We start from the raw sequence: 19,252 nt of genomic DNA, 5'->3' as shown, positions 1-19,252 counted from the left end.
GGTGTGTGTGTGTGTGTGTGTGTGTGTGTGTGTGTGTGTGTGTGTGTGTGTGTGCGCGTGTGTGTGTGTGTGTGTGTGTGTGTGTGTGTGTGTGTGTGTGTGTGTGGTGTGTGTGTGTGTGTGTGTGTGTGTGTGTGTGTGTGTGTGTGTGTGCGTGTGTGTGCGTGTGTGTGTGTGTGTGTGTGTGTGTGTGTGTGTGTGTGTGTGTGTGTGTGTGTGTGTGTGTGTGTGTGTGTGTGTGTGTGTGTGTGTGTGTGTGTGTGTGTGTGTGTGTGTGTGTGTGTGTGTGTGTGTGTGAAGAAAACAGTTAAATAACGTATTCCCTTATCCCATTTCGCTGACGCCCAGTTTTGAATTCCTTACTTCCCGTGTGCAGATATATCTATCTTATGTATGTATGTAATAAAATTTTATTAGGGAAGACTCAATTATTTTCCTTTTAAAACTACATGTTGATCTATAGATTATTTCAGCATCTTCCCGCGGTATTTCAGCACATTGGCAATAAAAATCACCGCATGAATTGGGAAGATGCTGAAATAATCTATAGATCAACATGTAGCTTTAAAAGGAAAATAATTGAGTCTTCCCTAATAAAATTTTTACCTAATTTTAATATATCAAATGGCCAGTGGTCACCTGACTGCATCACTACCTCAGCAGTCAGCCACGCGCTACCTCATGTACTCCAAGGTCACAAAACCCCACGCGACCTGCGGAGCAACGGTCATGTAACCTGAGCTTGTTCCTCTTCTCACCTCACATTTTTGTATATAAGCATATGCCTTCCACTATGTATTCATTCTGCTGAAGAGGGTCACAGTTAGTGATCGAAATATATAGAACATTCGACATTAGTGTCTTCTTTTCTCCGACTGTGGGATAAAAAGTTTATATATATGTATATAAAACTCTCCTTGTTGAAGGTGGACCATCGAATATACCCTTTTATTTACAGATGTATCTAGGAGAATAGCTTTGGTGTTCCTTTCCCTGTTAGAAACTGTCGAATAACGTGCTCACAACCATGGAGATAGTCGAGAGCTCTCTTCACGGATGCCAGAGATAGAGCCCGGTGTTGAAGAATGGGCAGTGCGTGCGAGCGTATATTCCAGATGCTTGTGAGTATAGAGGGTGGCGAGTTGAGGAATGGAACAGGAAATGGAGCAATTAGAACACTGAAACACTCAAGATTGTTGAAGGCAAAATAATTTCAATTGTAGTGAGGTGGGCGTAGAGGGGAGTATAGTAGAATTAAAATGTAGACGCCGGGAATAGCTTACTGAAGGTAAAAGTGGTAGAAATGGGACATCTGAGAAATATGTACGATGTTTGGAGAGTGGATAGTTTGTCACAGCTATAAAAGATAAACGTATAAGGAAGATGGATGTGGAGGAAGGGTGGAACAAATCTTTGTTGAGATGGTGTCGACACGAAGGAAGAACGAAAGAGGACAGACTGGTCGAAGGAATGTATTACTGAAATATGACAGGAAAAGGAAATCTAAATAGAAACATGAGGAAACCTTTTGAAGGGAACTACAACAACGGTAAGGTTAGAATAAAAAATATCAGAACAGGATGTATAAAGAGTGCCACTGTACCAGAAGTATTGATTGAGTCAATTTTCACTTTTGTTGGAAACTTATTCTTAATCGGGGCGAAATGCGTGAATCACTACGCTGCAAGGATTTATTGACCTAGTTTCAGTTAAACCTGACATTCTGTAGTTTAACGCATTTCTAAATCAGGGTTACCCTTAATCCCTTCTACTGTGACGTCCTTGAGACATTTTGTTCTGGCTAGATCTAAAGGATTATATTAATTTGATTGTGATTATATTAATTTGATTGTGGTATCTCTTTTAGATCTAATGACCTTCTTGATATTCTGGAGAACGCTAGATTATTTAATTCAGATGTGAAGAGGACTTTTGGCTGAAGATTATATTCATTCTCCTCAGCCAAAATAAATGAAAACATCGAATCATAATGACACATTTCGTTGACGCAAACCCAGTCAATTTAATTAATTTGCGTGATGGCTGAATGATACCAATAGTATGGAACCAAAGACGATGATATTTTCTTCATCGTACGTAAAACAAACCAAAACATAACATCCTGACACGGTTCGTTCAAGCTTGCACCAGACAACCTGAGCTAGCCTGGAAAGGAAATGGGGAGAGGAGGAGAAGGGAAAGAATGGGTGTCTCTCAACTCCCCATCTGATTAACCATCGCACCAAAAATGTCAGTCTTTGTTGTCTTTGAACATAAGAACATAAACATAAGAACATAAGAATCAAGGAGAATACAAGAGACCATATGGCCTACACTAGGCATCTCCGTGTATATCACTACCTGTCATCCCCATCCATAAAGTTGTCTAATCGTTTCTTAAAACAATTTATAGTTTCAGCGCTTACTACATGGTTACTAAGTTTATTACATTCGTTGACCACCCTATTAGTTAACCAATTCTTGCCTATTACCTTCTTAAATCAAAATTTGTCCAGTTCAAATCCATTACTGCGAGTCCTGCCCTGTTGTTTTAATATGATAACCTTGTTTACATCACCCTTGTGTCTTTGATCCACTTGAACACCTCCATTAGATCACCCCGCACTCTGCGTCTTTCCAGAGAGTGTAATTTAAGGTGCCTAAGCCTCTCCTCGTAAGGCAAATTTCTGAGTCCATGTATCATTTTGGTCATTCTTCTCTGTACTGATTCTAGTGAATTTGTGTCCATTCTGTAGGACGGAAACCAAAACTGTACCAAAACTGAACAAAACAGATGGGAACGTCGGATCACAGCGTTGTGTTTGATGACGTTGACAGGTGAGAAAGATAATGCTTATTCATTCGTGATTTCATCAAACATCCCCGCAACCCAGAAACGACACCTGGAAGATGTGGGGAGATGGGGAAGGGGGACGGGAAGGGGTGCGATACTAACAAGGGCTTCCAGCTGGGACCATCAAAGGAAGAGATCACCCTCATTGTGATGATTATGTCGCACAGGGAAGGGTTTGATATTTCGATACATAATATAATTTCTAGTGCCATTATAGTCATTACGTAACTACAGTTCGAGTCACAAATACCTGCTCTGAGTATGGTGATTAGGGTTCCAATTATTATTGTGATTATTGAGTTTATCTGTCTATTTTTTCTCTTTGATTTACTGTATATCGTACCGTGGTGCGTCAGATAGCTTTTGTTGTACCATCAAACGATTTTTATCAACTATTCTTAAGGTAGACAGACCACGGCCTGAAAAGTTTCTACCTAGATGGAAACCACGATTAGAGGGCACGTCATTGCAAAGAAGTTGCTACGTTGAATAAAGCAACACATGATATGACAGGATGATGTAGGCAGCCAAATTTGTAGGACTCTATTATATCACAAGGTATTACCTAAGTATACAATCTGCTTGTCAACAGAAATAAAGTATATAATGAGACCGGTAGCAGCCAACGCGAGTAGGACGTCGAGGAGAATGATATCCCTGCTCTTCGACCTCCGATTCTATACAAGCATCCTTAAGGAGATGCAGCTCTCAGGGAGTGACATTCGGTCTCTCTAAATTCTGTCTTTCATTCACTTTGTCGCATAAGGAGAGAAGACACGATAACGTTCACCATCTCCTTTTCATTCCCTTACATCTATATATTTATATGTATATGAATATGTATATATATATATATATATACTGTATATATATATATATATATACATGCATATATATATGTATGTATATATATATACATATATATATACATATATATATATATATATATACATATATATATATATATTTATATATATATATATATATATATTTTTTTTTTTTTTTTTTTTTTCAAGCAGTAAGGATCTTTCTCCCACAGACACAGTTCATTAGCCCCTCTCTCACCAATGACTATGGTCGTCTACCTTTTTATACTTTGTATTTCATTTTAATAAAGCCTACTAAGCGTACTACTAATAACCGTACTACTACTACTACTACTACTACTACTACTACTACTACTACTACTACTACTACTACTACTACTACTACTACTACTACTACTACTACTACTACTACTACTACTACTACTACTACTACTACTACTACTTCTACTACTTCTACTACTACTACTACTACTACTACTACTACTACTTCTACTACTTCTACTACTACTACTACTACTACTACTACTACTACTACTACTACTACTACTACTACTACTACTACTACTACTTTTATTAGTAGTAGTAGTAATAGTAGTAGTAGGGTGGATTCATTTGCATGCGACACGATGAGGTAAGAGATCTCACTGCCCAAATGCTTCAGGAGGTGTGCAGTTTGTGACTATCGAACCAACATTACTCCCACTAGGAGGGGAGAATTTCAGATACCGCACATCCAACACATCAGATGAAGCAAGAGTGGATATCAGCGCAAGAGGTTTCTGGACACGGGGACATTTGGCTTTCTTTGACATGCGAATATTTGATCCGATGGCCCCCTGTTACAGCAACCTAACTATTGAGGCATCCCACTCCCGGAACGAGTATAAGAAGATCAGGATGTACGAAGAGTGCATACAGAATGTAGACCAGGGCTCATTCACTTCTATAACCTTTACGACTTCAGGTGGGATGGGTCCTAGAGCAAAGGCATTCTACGCTCGGCTGGCAGAGATAATGGCTGAAAAGAAACAACAACCCAAAAGCAGCATTGTTTCATGGATGAGATGTAGACTGTCATTCTCACTCCTAGGATCAGCCCTCCTATGCCTGAGAGGTACCAAGTCCCCACCGCCCAAATCAGCACATACACAAAACCTAGATTTTGAGCAGACGGTGGTTGACAGTAGGATAAATGAACTTTTGTATTAGGCATTATTAAAAAAATTATGATTGATAAATAAACAAGTAAATAGATAAATAAATAGATAAATAAAAGGGTCGTCGACCACAGTCATTGGCGGGAGAGGGGCCAATGAACTGTGTCTGTGGGAGACAGACCCTGCAGCTTCCACCACACAGTTCCACGAGGATGGAGGTCATATATTAACCATAAAAAAGTAGTAGTAGTAGTAGTAGTAGTAGTAGTAGTAGTAGTAGTAGTAGTAGTAGTAGTAGTAGTAGTAGTAGTAGTAGTAGTAGTAGTAATAGTTGTTGTTGTTGTTGTTGTTGTTGTTGTTGTTGTTGTTGTTGTTGTTGTTGTTGTTGTTGTTGTTGTTGTTGTTGTTGTTGTTGTTGTTGTTGCGTCGTGCGGAGAGGGCTTGCTCTTTTTCTCTCTCGAGATGATAGTATATTTATGGTGGGGGGGTGTTAGAAATGGACGAAACTTATATAGTGTGTTGAAGTCGGCCGTATCTAGGCTTCGTTTGAAAGTAAAGAATGTGGTTACTCTGAAAGTGCACTAAGAGTAGTGAAAAAGTTAAAATACACAGTGGACGAGAACAATTCCGGAGATGCCAACAGGCCAGAGGTGCCAATGTTAGGGGCATTGGTAAGAATCCCCCATCCCCCGAGAGTAACCGCCTCGAAGCACAAAGACAGGCCACTTGGATGGGTGTGTGAGCACAACGGTGTGTATGGTATTCGTCACTTAAAACAGAAATATTAAGATATTTCAAGATGTATTAAGATACCATCTCGCCTTTCCTAAATATTTTTTTCTATTTATTTATCATTATTGCTTATTCATTTATTCAGCTAAATTATTCTTTGTTTATATTTTATTTATTCATCTATCTATTTATTCATCTGTTTATTATCGTTCTTTAGTCTTCTTTTATCTTCTTTTAAATATCAAAGCATAAGGCAGGAATTCACACAGTTATGCTCGACATCCTCTCCACACCACCACAAGCCTGAATGCATCGATTCAAAAACTATAAATTATCATTTGTATCTACCTATCTCTGCCTATATCTCCTTCAAATCTCCCTCGCTTCCTCACATGAGGCCCCACAACCCCAGAGAGCCGACGCTGACCGCAACCCACCCGCTAAACCCCCTCCTATTTTACAATTCTTATCATTATCCCATCTTCTCTTCTCCATCTCTCCTTTTTCCCTATCTCTCTCTCCCTTCGTATCCTCTCCCCTCTCATTTATCTACTTTCCCCCTCATTCGCCCTCTCGCCATCTCTCCCCTTATTCTCTCTCTCTCTCTCTCTCTCTCTCTCTCTCTCTCTCTCTCTCTCTCTCTCTCTCTCTCTCTCTCTCTCTCTCTCTCTCTCTCTCTCTCTCTCTCTCTCTCTCTCTCTCTCTCTCTCTCTCTCTCTCTCTCTCTCTCTCTCTCTCTCTCTCTCTCTCTCTTTCTTTATTCATCCGTCTCCCTCTCCCACTCTCTTTCTCCTTCTCTCGCCTCCTTTTTCTCTTCATCTACTTCTCTCATCCTTACTATTTCTCTTTCAAAATCCCCACTCTCTCTGTCTCTAACTCTCTCTCTGTCTCTCTCTCTCTCTCTCTCTCTCTCTCTCTCTCTCTCTCTCTCTCTCTCTCTCTCTCTCTCTCTCTCTCTCTATCTCTCTCTCTCTCTCTCTCTCTCTCTCTCTCTCTCTCTCTCTCTCTCTCTCTCTCTCTCTCTCTCTCTCTCTCTCTATCTCTTTCTCTCTCTCCCTAACTCTCTTTCTATCTATCTATCTATCTATCTATCTATCTATCTATCTATCTATCTATCTATCTATCTATCTATCTATCTATCTATCTATCTGTCTGTCTATCTATCTATCTATCTATCTATCTATCTATCTATCTATCTATCTATCTATCTATCTATCTATCAATCTATCTATCTATCTATCTATCTATCTATCTATCTATCTATCTATCTATCTATCTATCTATCTATATCTATCTATCTATCTATCTATCCATCTATCTATCTATCTATCTATCTATCTATCTATCTATCTATCTATCTATCTATCTATCTATCTATCTATCTATATCTATCTATCTATCTATCCATCTATCTATCTATCTATCTATCTATCTATCTATCTATCTATCTATCTATCTATCTATCTATCTATCTATATATTTATCTATCTATCTATCTATCTATCTATCTATCTATCTATCTATCTATCTATCTATCTATTTATCTATCTATCTATCTATCTATCTATCTATCTATCTATCTATCTATCTATCTATCTATTTATCTATCTATTTATCTATCTATCTATCTATCTATCTATCTATCTATCTATCTATCTATCTATCTATCTATCTATCTATCTATCTATCTATCTATCTATCTATCTATCTATCTATATGTCTATCTATCTATCTCTCCCTTTCTCTCTTCCTCACGCTGTCTCTTATTTTCTCATCCCCCTCCTATAATCCACTTCCTCCTACTCCCCTCCTGACCCCCTGTCCCATCTTCCTCCCCGTCCTCCCCATCCTTCCCTCCTTTCTGACGCTTGACTTCCCTTAGCGTTTCTCTCCTCCTGCTCCCTCTAAATCTATATCCATCATACGTAACCAGGGGAAAAAAAAATACTTTTTTTTTCCGAGCCATTTTTCATTTTTTTAAATTTCACCAATTACAAACCAAACATTTGATTCTATTTTGTTTTCTCATAAATACGCGAACGAGGTTATAAATGGGATTTCCCAGTTTCCCTCCTAGGCCTCGAGCGAGTTTGCATATGTATAGTGTACACGTATGCGGTGATGTGGTATTGGGTATGGTGCATTGTACATGTAGTCAACGCGTTGATTGGGCAGCTAGCTGCATGCAACCAATGAACTTCCCTGCATACAGGTACCATGCAATTCGCAACTAGTGACATTATGTAGCACGATAGTCGTGTAGAGTCAAGTCAACATGTACTAGTATACGCGCGTATGCAGCTGATACGAAGCTAGGCTTGGTAAGCCATTGAACTCTAGCAGCTATACCACGTACACATACGTTCGTACATCAACAAATTAAAGTTGATTGATGGGTTGCGCTTATGATATCGATTGATAATGCAATGATTGGTTACGGGTAAATTGTGTTTACTCTGATCCTTTCATCAATGGTGATGGGATTCAGGGATTGCCAAATGATGGATAATGCATGAAAAACGTTTAATCTTGCGCGGGAGCGATTTTTTTTTTTTTTTGGGGGGGGGGATCGCTCCCGTTATTGGATTTACGAGAGCAACATTAGAACTTTCCCGAGCTAAATCGCTCGTCGCTCCCTTGTATTTTTTTCGCTGTACGTAACTACCATCGAATCTCACGCCTTAGCTCTCTTTCCCTAGCTGCCCCTCGTATTATATAAGCGCAATTGCATTCGCGGGCACCCCTACCTCTCTCACCCCTCTTTTCCTAAACGAGGAAATGGTAAAGATCCTTAAAAAAAAAAAAACATTCAAAAGCAAGGCCAGCAAACCTGGACTCTAAATTCAGTGGTGACTATCTCCCACCCCACGAGGTAGTCTTGGACAAGATCACAACAGAAAAGATCTGGAACCTTGCTCTACACACCCAAGGAGCGGCGGGACCATCGGGCTTAGATGCGTCTGGATGGAAATGTCTCCTTAGCACCAGCCTATTTGGAATGGCAGCAGGGGGACTGCAGGAGCCCATTGCTGGTTTGGCAAAGAAACTGGCGACTGAGGACTGTCAGCACCTGGAGGCATACACAGCGTACAGACTTATCCCGCTGGATAAGAAGCATGGCTGTCGTCCGATTGGTATAGGCGAGCTGTTGAGAATAATAATAGGAAAAGCCATCATGGAAGTCGCGAAGGACGAGGTGCAAGAAGCGGCTGGCAACCTGCAGGTGTGCGCGGGGTAACAGGCGGGTTCCGAGGCAGCAGTCCACGCCATGAGGAAGATATTCGAGGAACCAGACTGTGAAGTAGTCTAATTAGTCGATGCATCAAACGCATTCAACAACTTAAATAGAGAGGCTACTATACACATCAAAATCAAGTGCCCAGTATTGGAAAACACATACAGAGAACCTGCAAAGCTATTTGTCACCAACAGGGTTAAGAAAAAAGAGACTAAAGTGGAGATCATCAAATCCGCGGAAGAATCCAATCAGAGAGACCCGGTGGCCATGGCAATATACGCACTTGGTCTTATGCACCTGTAGCAGAGGATACAATATGAGGACACCAGGGTCAAACAGGTGGCATATGCAGATGATCTCACGGGGGCAGAGGAAAAGTAGATGACTTAAAAAAGTGGTGGGATCTGGTGCTGGTGCAAAGAAGTCTGTCCTTATAGTGAAGCCAGAGTACTTTGACAATGCCAAAACCCTCTTCGAGAACAGAATGTTGAAAAGAAAGTTAACGAATGGGTGGCGAAAGTTAGGCTTCTAGCTAACTTTGCAAAGACCGAACTGCAGGCGGCATATGCCGCATTCATATATGGTGGGAAACATAAGTGGAACTACATATTAAGGACGGTACCGAACATCACCGACCTACTAAGACCCCTTGGAGAAACCATCAGAAACGAGCTAGTACCGGTCATCACCAACGGACGGACAATAAACGGAGAGGAAAGAAAACTCATTGAACTTCCACCTAGAATGGGAGGCCTAGGCATCTTCAACCCGCTAAACCTTGCCGACATAGAACACCAAAACTCCATGAAACTCACGTCCTCCTTGACAAACAACATCGTGTCACAAGATCAACAGAAGGAGACTAACATGGAGGAGATTAGAGAAATTAGAAGAAACATTTCAAAGGGAAGGGAGGAGAGGCAGAAGTAGGAACTTCGAGCACTTTTAGTTCGGCTATCAAATTGTATAAAAAGAAAGATAACAATGGCGCAGGAAGTTGGGGCGTCCAATTGGCTGACAGCATTACCATCAGGGCAAAGGGATTCACCCTAAATAAGAGAGAATTCATGGATGCCATTGCCCTGAGGGAGGGCTGCCTAACAGACGCTCCTGTGGTGTACAGTTTACTCGGGACCATGCGATGATATGTAAGCAGGGTGGATTTATTTGCATCCGATGTGATGAGGTAAGGGATCTCACTACCCAAATGCTTCGGGAGGTATGCAAGGATGTGACTATCGAATCAACATTACTTCCACTAGGAGGGGAGAACTTCAGATACCAAACATCCAACACATCAGATGAAGCAAGAGTGGATGTCAGCGCAAGAGGTTTCTGGACACGGGGACAATTGGCTTTCATTAACATGCGAATATTTGATCTGATGGCCCCCTGTTACAACAGCCTAACCATTGAGGCATCCCACTCCAGGAACGAGTATCAGAATAAGGAAGTACGAAGAGCGTATACAAAATGTGGACCAGGGCTCATTCATTCCTATAACCTTTACGACTTCAGGTGGGTTAGGTTCTAGAGCAAAGGCATTATACGCTCGGCTGGCAGAGGTGATGGGTGAAAAGGAACAACAACCAAAAAGCAGCATTGTTTCATGGATGAGATATAGACTGTCATTCTCACTCCTAAGATCAGCCCTCCTATGCCTGAGAGGTACCAGGTCCCGACCACCTAAATCAGCACATATACAAAATAGAGATTTTGAGTAGACGGTGGTTCACAGTAGAAGAAATGAACTTCTGTATTAGGCTCTAGTAAAAATAAAAATAAAATGGTCGTCAACCACAGTCATTGGCGGGAGAGGTCAATGAACTATGTGGGAGACAAATCCTGATTGAGTCCACCACACAGATCCACGAGGATGGAGGTCGTGTTCAAAAATTTATAAAAAAAATAAAAATAAAAAAAAGTAGTAGTAGTAGTAGTAGTAGTAGTAGTAGTGGTAGAAGCAGTAGTAGTAGTAGTAGTAGTAGTAGTGGTAGTAGTAGTAGAAGTAGTGTGTATATATATATATATGTGTGTGTATGTATATGTGTATGTATTTATATATATGTATACAAATATATGTGTGTATATGCGTATATGTGTGTATGTGTGTATGTATCTATATATATCCCACGCTCTATCTCAGACCTGCATATGTTCTCTCAGATAAACATGAGCGGAAATTGTGATCTATCATGTGAGAACTGGATACTGTCAAGCCAGTGGACGAACAGAGAATGTTAATTTGAAGTATTTAAATTACCACAGAGGCTGTGCCCTGAGGCTGGTACAGGTGAAGACTGGGAAATCTAGCACTGTCCATCTAAGTCACCCAAGGACTAGGAGTTCCACCCAAGATGGTCGGCAAAACATGCTGCGTTTGTTCATCTGCACAGCAAAATTGCAGGCAATACGCTTGCGCAAAAATTGAAGGAAATGCACAAACTGCAGAAGAGGAGGGGAATGCAGAAATCAAGGGAAGCAACAACCGCCGGAGGCGAGAAGTGATCAACTGGGAGATGTGGAGAATGTGGAAGATGGGAGCGATGCGATAGAGATGAACGTGGGTAGTGGTCTTGTGAGTGAGAGAGACTTAGAAGAAGGAAGTGATCCCACGAACTTGAGGCCGGAGGACGGAAGCCCACGTCATCAAGAACAGCAGGGTGAGAGAGAGGAGAGCAGGTTCTGGCAGACATGGCAGCAGCCCAGGGCTAAGGAGTGGCTGAACGACGCCTATAATAGGATACTTGCCTTCTCTCCAGGAAACCTCTTCACCCCGCCTAAATGCAATGCATCCAAAAGCCTAATAGAGGAAATGACCTATCTATTAAGAGCATATATAAATTCATCTCTCTACGCACCGATGGTATTCAAAACGCTAGCTATCCTTCCGCACCTTACATGTCAGAGGACCCACAGAAAATCTAAGCACTCTGAGAATGTCCAGGCATTGCAACGGAGGATGGAAAAGTGGGAAAAGGGAAAAGTGGAGCAACTGTTGATGGAAGCAGAGGCCATCCAAGGTAGATTCTACAAAGGCGTCAACAGAAGGAAAAATCTAGAAGACAAAGCCAGAAATTTTGCAGATAAGATGAGGCAGGGAAAGGTCGCAGCTGCCATGAGGTCGCTCGCAGGGGAGAATAAAGATCCTGGAGTTCTATCCCTAAACGAGGAAACGCTAAAGATCCCGAAAGAAAAACACCCTAAAGCAAGACCAGCAAACCTGGAGTCTAAATTCAGTGGCGACTATCTCCCACCCCACGAGGTAGTCTTTGACATCATCACAAGAGAAAGGATCTGGAACCTTGCTCTACACACCCAAGGAGCGGCGGGACCATCGAGCCTAGATGTGTCTGGATGGAAATGTCTCCTTAGCACCAGCCTATTTGGAACGGCAGCGGGGAGTCTGCGGGAGGCCATCGCTGGTTTGGCAAAGAAACTGGCGACTGAGGACTGTCAGCACCTGGAGGCATACACAGCGTGCAGACTTATCCCGTTGGATAAGAAGCATGGCTGTCGTCCGATTGGTATAGGCGAGCTGTTGAGAATAATAATAGGAAAAGCCATCATGGAAGTCGCGAAGGACGAGGTGCGAGAAGAGGCTGGCAACCTGCAGGTGTGCGCGGGGCAACAGGCGGGTTCCGAGGCAGCAGTCCACGCCATGAGAAAAACATTCAAGGAACCAGAATGCGAAGCAGTCCTATTAGTCGATGCATCAAACGCATTCAACAACTTAAATAGAGAGGCTACTATACACAACATCAAAATTGAATGCCCAATATTGGCCAGGTATTAGGAGAACACATACAGAGAACCTGCAAACCTATTTGTCACCAACAGGTTTGGGAAAAAATAAACAAAAGTGGAGATCATCAAATCCGCGTAAGGAACCAATCTGGGAGACCCGGTGGCCATGGCTATGTACACGCTCGGTCTTATGCACCCGCAGCAGAAGATACAATATGAGGACACCAGGGTCAAACAGGTAGCATATGCAGATGATCTCACGAGGGCATGAAAAGTAGCTGACCTAAAAAAGTGGTGGGATCTGGTGTTGGCACACGGCCCGGGCTTGGGTTACATTCCGAATGCAAAGAAGTCTGTCCTCATAGTGAAACCAGGGTACTTTGACAATGCCAAAATCATTTTTGAGAACAGTGAAGTGAAGGTAACAAAAGAGGGGGAAAGACATCTCGGTGCAGTGATCGGCTCAGAATCCTTTAAAAAGCAATATATTGAAAAGAAAGTGAACGATTGGGCTGCGGAAGTTAGGCTCCTAGCTAATTTTGCAAAGACCGAACCGCAGGTGGCATATGCGGCATTCATATATGGGGTTAAACATAAGTGGAACTACATATTAGGGGCGGTACCTAACATCACCGACCTACTAAGACCCCTTGGAGAAACCATCAGAAACGAGCTAGTACCGGCCATCACCAACGGACGGACATTAAACGAAGAGGAAAGAAAACTCATTGAACTTCTACCTAGAATGGGAGGGCTAGGCATCTCCAACCCGCTAAACCTAGCCAAAATAGAACACCAAAACTATGAAATTCACGTCCTCCTTGACGAACAACATCGTGTCACAAGATCAACGGAAGGAGACTAACATGGAGGAGATCAGAGAAATTAGAAGAAACATTTCAAAGTTGAAGGAGGAGAGGCAAAAGGAGGAACTTCAAGCACTTCTAACTCGGCTATCGAGTTGTATGAAAAGAAAGATATCATTGGCGCAGAAAGTTGGGGCGTCCAATTGGCTGACAGCACTACCAATCAGGGCAAAGGGATTCACCTTAAACAAAAGAGAATTCACGGATGCCATTGCTCTGAGGTATGGATGGCCATTGGGAGGGCTGCCTAACAGATGCTCCTGTGGTGTACAGTTTACTTGGGACCATGCGATGATTTGCAAGTAGGGTGGATTCATTTGCATGCGACATGATGAGGTAAGAGATCTCACTACCCAAATGCTTCAGGAGGTGTGCAAGGATGTGACTATCGAATCAACATTACTCCCACTAGGAGGGGAGAACTTCAGATACCGCACGTCCAACAAATCAGATGAAGCAAGAGTGGATGTCAGCGCAAGAGGTTTCTGGACACGGGGACATTTGGCTTTCTTTGACATGCGAATATTTGATCCGATGGCCCCCTATTACAATAGCCTAACTATTGAGGCATCTCACTCCCGGAACGAGTATGAGAAGATCAGGATCTACGAAGAACGTATACAGAATGTAAACCAGGGCTCATTCACTCCTATAACCTTTACGACTTCAGGTGGGATGGGTCCTAGAGCAAAGGCATTCTACGCTCGGCTGGCAGAGGTAATGGCTGAAAAGAAACAACAACCCAAAAGCAGCATTATTTCATGGATGAGATGTAGACTGTCATTCTCACTCCTAAGATCAGCCCTCTTATGCTTGAGAGGTACAAGGTCCCCACCGCCCAAATCGGAACATATACAAAACCTAGATTTTGAGCAGACGGTGGTTGACAGTAAGATAAATGAACTTTTGTATTAGGCATTGTTAATGAAAATTAAATAGATAGATAAGAGGGTTGACGACCACAGTCATTGGCGGGAGAGGGGCCAATGAACTGTGTCTGTGGGTGAGAGATCCTGCTGCTTCCACCACACAGTTCCACGAGGATGGAGATCGTGTACAAAAAAACAAAACAAAAAAAAAGTAGTAGTAGTAGTAGTAGTAGTAGTAGTAGTAGTAGTAGTAGTAGTAGTAGTAGTAGTAGTAGTAGTAGTAGTAGTAGAAGTAGTAGTAGTAGTAGTAGTAGTAGTAGTAGTAGTAGTAGTAGTAGTAGTAGTAGTAGTAGTAGTAGTAGTAGTAGTAAGGACGGTACCGAACATCACCGACCTACTAAGACCCCTTGAAGAAGCCATTAGAAACGAGCTAGTACCGGTCATCACCAACGGACGGACATTAAACGAAGAGGAAAGAAAACTCATTGAACTTCCACCTAGAATGGGAGGGCTAGGCATCTCCAACCCGCTAAACCTAGCCAAAATAGAACACCAAAACTCTATGAAACTCACGTCCTCCTTGACAAACAACATCGTGTCACAAGATCAACGGAAGGAGACTAACATGGAGGAGATCAGAGAAATTAGAAGAAATATTTCAAAGGGGAGGGAGGAGAGGCAGAAGGAGGAACTTCAAGCACTTCTAGCTCGGCTATCGAATTGTATGAAAAGAAAGATATCATTGGCGCAGGAAGTTGGGGCGTCCAATTGGCTGACAGCACTACCAATCAGGGCAAAGGGATTCACCTAAAAACAAAAGAGAATTCACGGATGCCATTGCCCTGGGGTATGGATGGCCATTGGGAGGGCTGCCTAACAGATGCTTCTGTGGTGCACAGTTTACTCCGGACCATGCGATGATATGCAAGTAGGGTGGATTCGTTTGCATGCGACATGATGAGGTAAGAGATCTCACTGCCCAAGTGCTTCAGGAGGTGTGCAAGGATGTGACTATCGAACCAACATTACTTCCACTAGGAGGGGAGAACTTCAGATACCGCACGTCCAACACATCAGATGAAGCAAGAGTGGATGTCAGCGCAAGAGGTTTCTGGACACGGGGACAATTGGCTTTCTTTGACATGCGAATATTTGATCCGATGGCCCCCTGTTACAACAACCTAACTATTGAGGCATCTCACTTCCGGAACGAGTATGAGAAGATCAGGATGTACGAGGAGCGTATACAGAATGTAGACCAGGGCTCATTCACTCCTATAATCTTTACGACCTCAGGTGGGATGGGTCCTAAAGCAAAGGCATTCTACGCTCGGCTGGCAGAGGTAATGGCTGAAAAGAAACAACAACCCAGAAGCAGCATTGTTTCATGGATGAGATGTAGACTGTCATTCTCACTCCTAAGATCAGCCCTCCTATGCCTGAGAGGTACAAGGTCCCCACCGCCCAAATCGGCACATATACAAATCCTAGATTTTGAGCAGACGGTGGTTGACAGGAGGATAAATGAACTTTTGTATTAGGCATTGTTAATAAAAATTAAATCGATAGATAAAAGGGTTGTCGACCACAGTCATTGGCGGGAGAGGGGCCAATGAACTGTGTCTGTGGGAGACAGATCCTGCTGCTTCCACCACACAGTTCCACGAGGATGGAGGTCGTAGTTAACATTTAAAAAAAAAAAAAAGTAGTAGTAGTAGTAGTAGTAGTAGCAGTAGCAGTAGTAGTAGTAGTAGTAGTACTAATACTAATACTAATACCAATACTAATAATAATAATACCAATGATGATGATGACAATAATAATAATAATAATAATAATAATAATAATAATAATAATAATAATAATAATAATAATAATAATAATAATAATAATAATAATATAAATAAAAATAATAATAATAATAATAATAATAATAATAATAATAATAATAATAATAATAATAATAATAATAATAATAATAATAATAATAATAATAATAATAATAATAATAGTAATAATAATACTAATAGTAATAATAATAGTAATGATAATAATAATAATAATAATAATAATAATAATAATAATAATAATAATAATAATAATAATAGTCATGATAATAGTAATAATAATAATAATACATAATAATAATAATAATAATAATAATAATAATAATAATAATAATAATAATAATAATAATAATAATAATAATAATAATAATAATAATAATAATAATAATAATAATAATAATAATAATAATAATAATGATGATGATAATAATAATAATAATAATAATAATAATAATAATAATAATAATAATAATAATAATAATAATAATAATAATAATAATAATAATAATAATAATAATAATAATAATAATACATACATACATATACCAAGGCTTTTTCCCCCTTCCAAGGGAGGTAGCCACAAAGGGAAAGGCATAAAAACACTCCCACCCATTTCATCCCTAAATACACTCCACACCCCTCCCACCCTTCCTCTCATCTGAGCACCTCCTGGATGACGGGTCATCCCTGAACCCTGCCCACCGCCCTGGGTCAGAAGCAGTGTCGCAAGACACAGTACATCCACAGCAAGGCCGCTTCATTTAATCGGCGACCCCCCCTCTCCGTCCCCCTTTGCATATAAGGAGAGGACGGGGAGAAATCCCTTCGGGCTGCGTCAAAATTTACTCACACATACTACCCCAACCCCCCACCCCCCCGCCCATTCCTCCTCATGCAGTCACAACATCATCCATATACAACCATTCTCCACTCACCTCTGTCTTCCGTCCTCTCCCTTCCTTCCTCAACAGACATTCCCCTCTTCCCCAAAGCCACCTTCACCCCATCCATCCACCTCATCCTAGGACGTCCCCTCATGTTCACTCCCTCCACATCTGCCTTCCATACCTCTTTTACTAGTCTTTCTTCACTCATTCTTTCCATGTGTCCAAACCATCCTAATATTCTTTCATCAACCCTCTCTCCCAAATCCTTTTTCACCCCTGTTCTCCTCCTCACCTCCTCATTTCTCACTCTATCTAGCCTAGTAACCCCCACCATACTTCTCAGACACCTCATCTCAAACACATTCAAACTCCTTCTCTCTTCTTCTCTTATGTTCCACGTTTCTGCCCCATACAGTGCTGTTGGCACAATCACTCCTTCATACAGTCTCCTCTTCGCATCCATTCCCAAATGTCTATTTCTCATTACACTCTTTAAACCACCAAGGCATTTACTCGCTTCTCTCAATCTACATTCTACCTCCACCTTCACTCCACCTTTTCCTGCTACACTTGCACCCAAGTATCTAAAACTATCCACTTCCTCCAGTCGCTCTCCCTTAATGTTCACTTCCAGTCTACTGCCACTTTCACCCCTTGTACATCTCATCACCTTACTTTTACCCACATTTATCTTTAGCTTTCTTCTATCACATACTCTCCCAAACTCTGCCACCAGCTTCCTCAATCCCTCCTCTGACCCTGCCACAAGCGCAGTGTCGTCCGCAAACAACAGCTGGCTCACCTCCCACTTTTCTCCATTTTCTTTAACCATATCCAATCCCTGACTCACTACCCTAGCATTCACCTCTCGCACCACCCCATCCATGTATAAGTTGAACAGCCAGGGCGACATAACGCATCCTTGACGAAGTCCCACCTTTACTTCAAACCACTCACTCTCTCCATTTCCAATCCTAACACATGCTCTACTACTCACATAAAAACTCTTGACAGCTCCCAAAAGCTTTCCTCCTATCCCATAAATCTGCATAACCTCCCACAGTGCCTTTCTGTCTACCCTATCATAAGCCTTTTCCAGATCCATAAAAGCCCAAAAAACATCCTTCCCCTTTCCTATAGCTTTCTCACATATCTGTCTTACCACAAAGATCTGATCTACACAACCTCTACCCGTCCTAAATCCACACTGTTCCTCACCAATTACTCCTTCTGTTCCTCTCCTAATCCTCTCAATTAAGATTCTCCCATAAGTCTTCCCTACTACACTCAACAGGCTAATCCCTCTGAAATTACTACATTCACACTTGTCCCCTTTTCCCTTGTAAAGAGGAACTATACAGGCACTACTCCAGTCCTCCGGTACTCTACCCTCTCTCCAGCAAACATTAAATAATCTCACCAACCAGTCCACCATCACTGAACCTCCCTTTTTCAGACATTCTGCATGACATCCATCCAGACCAGGTGCCTTACCTGCTTTCATCATCTTTACAACTGCCTTCACCTCATCCTTCCTTATTTCTCCTCCATTCTCCTCACTCATCACTCTCATTTTCTTCGTATTTCCCACTGCAGCTATCTTTCCTTCCCTATCCTCCTTCACATTCAGCAACTCCCTAAAATATTCTGCCCATCTTCCCCTCACTGCCATCTCTTCCATTATCAACTCTCCATCTGTACCTTTTACCTTTTCTTCCCTACTTGATTCGCCTCCTCTTCCTCTCTTAATTTCTTTCCAAAACATCTTTTTATTACTTTCAAAATTTTCTGTCATACTCCTACCCCATTTCACATCTGCTCTCCTCTTTGCCTCCTTTACCTTTTGCTTTACTTCTCTTTTCTTTTCTTTGTACGTCTCATATGACTCCCCTGTCCTCTTTTGTAACCAATCTGTGAATGCTCGCTTCTTCTCTTCTACAACCTTCTTTGTTTCCTCATCCCACCATTCACTACCCTTTCTTCTATTTCCCCCTGTCCTTCTTGTTCCACACACCATCCTTGCACACTTTAAGACTCCCTCCTTGAACCATCCCCATTCCTCCTCCACACCCATCTCTGCTCTATCCTTTACTCCCTCCCACTCCTCCTTCAGCTTCTTTTCGTACTCCTTCTCCTTTTCCTTTTCATTCAAGGAGTTCACTCTAAGAACCTCCCTACCTTTTGTCCCTTTCCTCCTTCTCCATCTATCCTCCACTCTCAACTTACCT

This window comes from Oratosquilla oratoria, chromosome 27 (assembly GCF_046742065.1).
Source record: "Oratosquilla oratoria isolate Oo_2021 chromosome 27, ASM4674206v1, whole genome shotgun sequence".
Taxonomy (NCBI): Eukaryota; Metazoa; Arthropoda; class Malacostraca; order Stomatopoda; family Squillidae; genus Oratosquilla; species Oratosquilla oratoria.
This window is presented reverse-complemented; position numbering follows the sequence as displayed.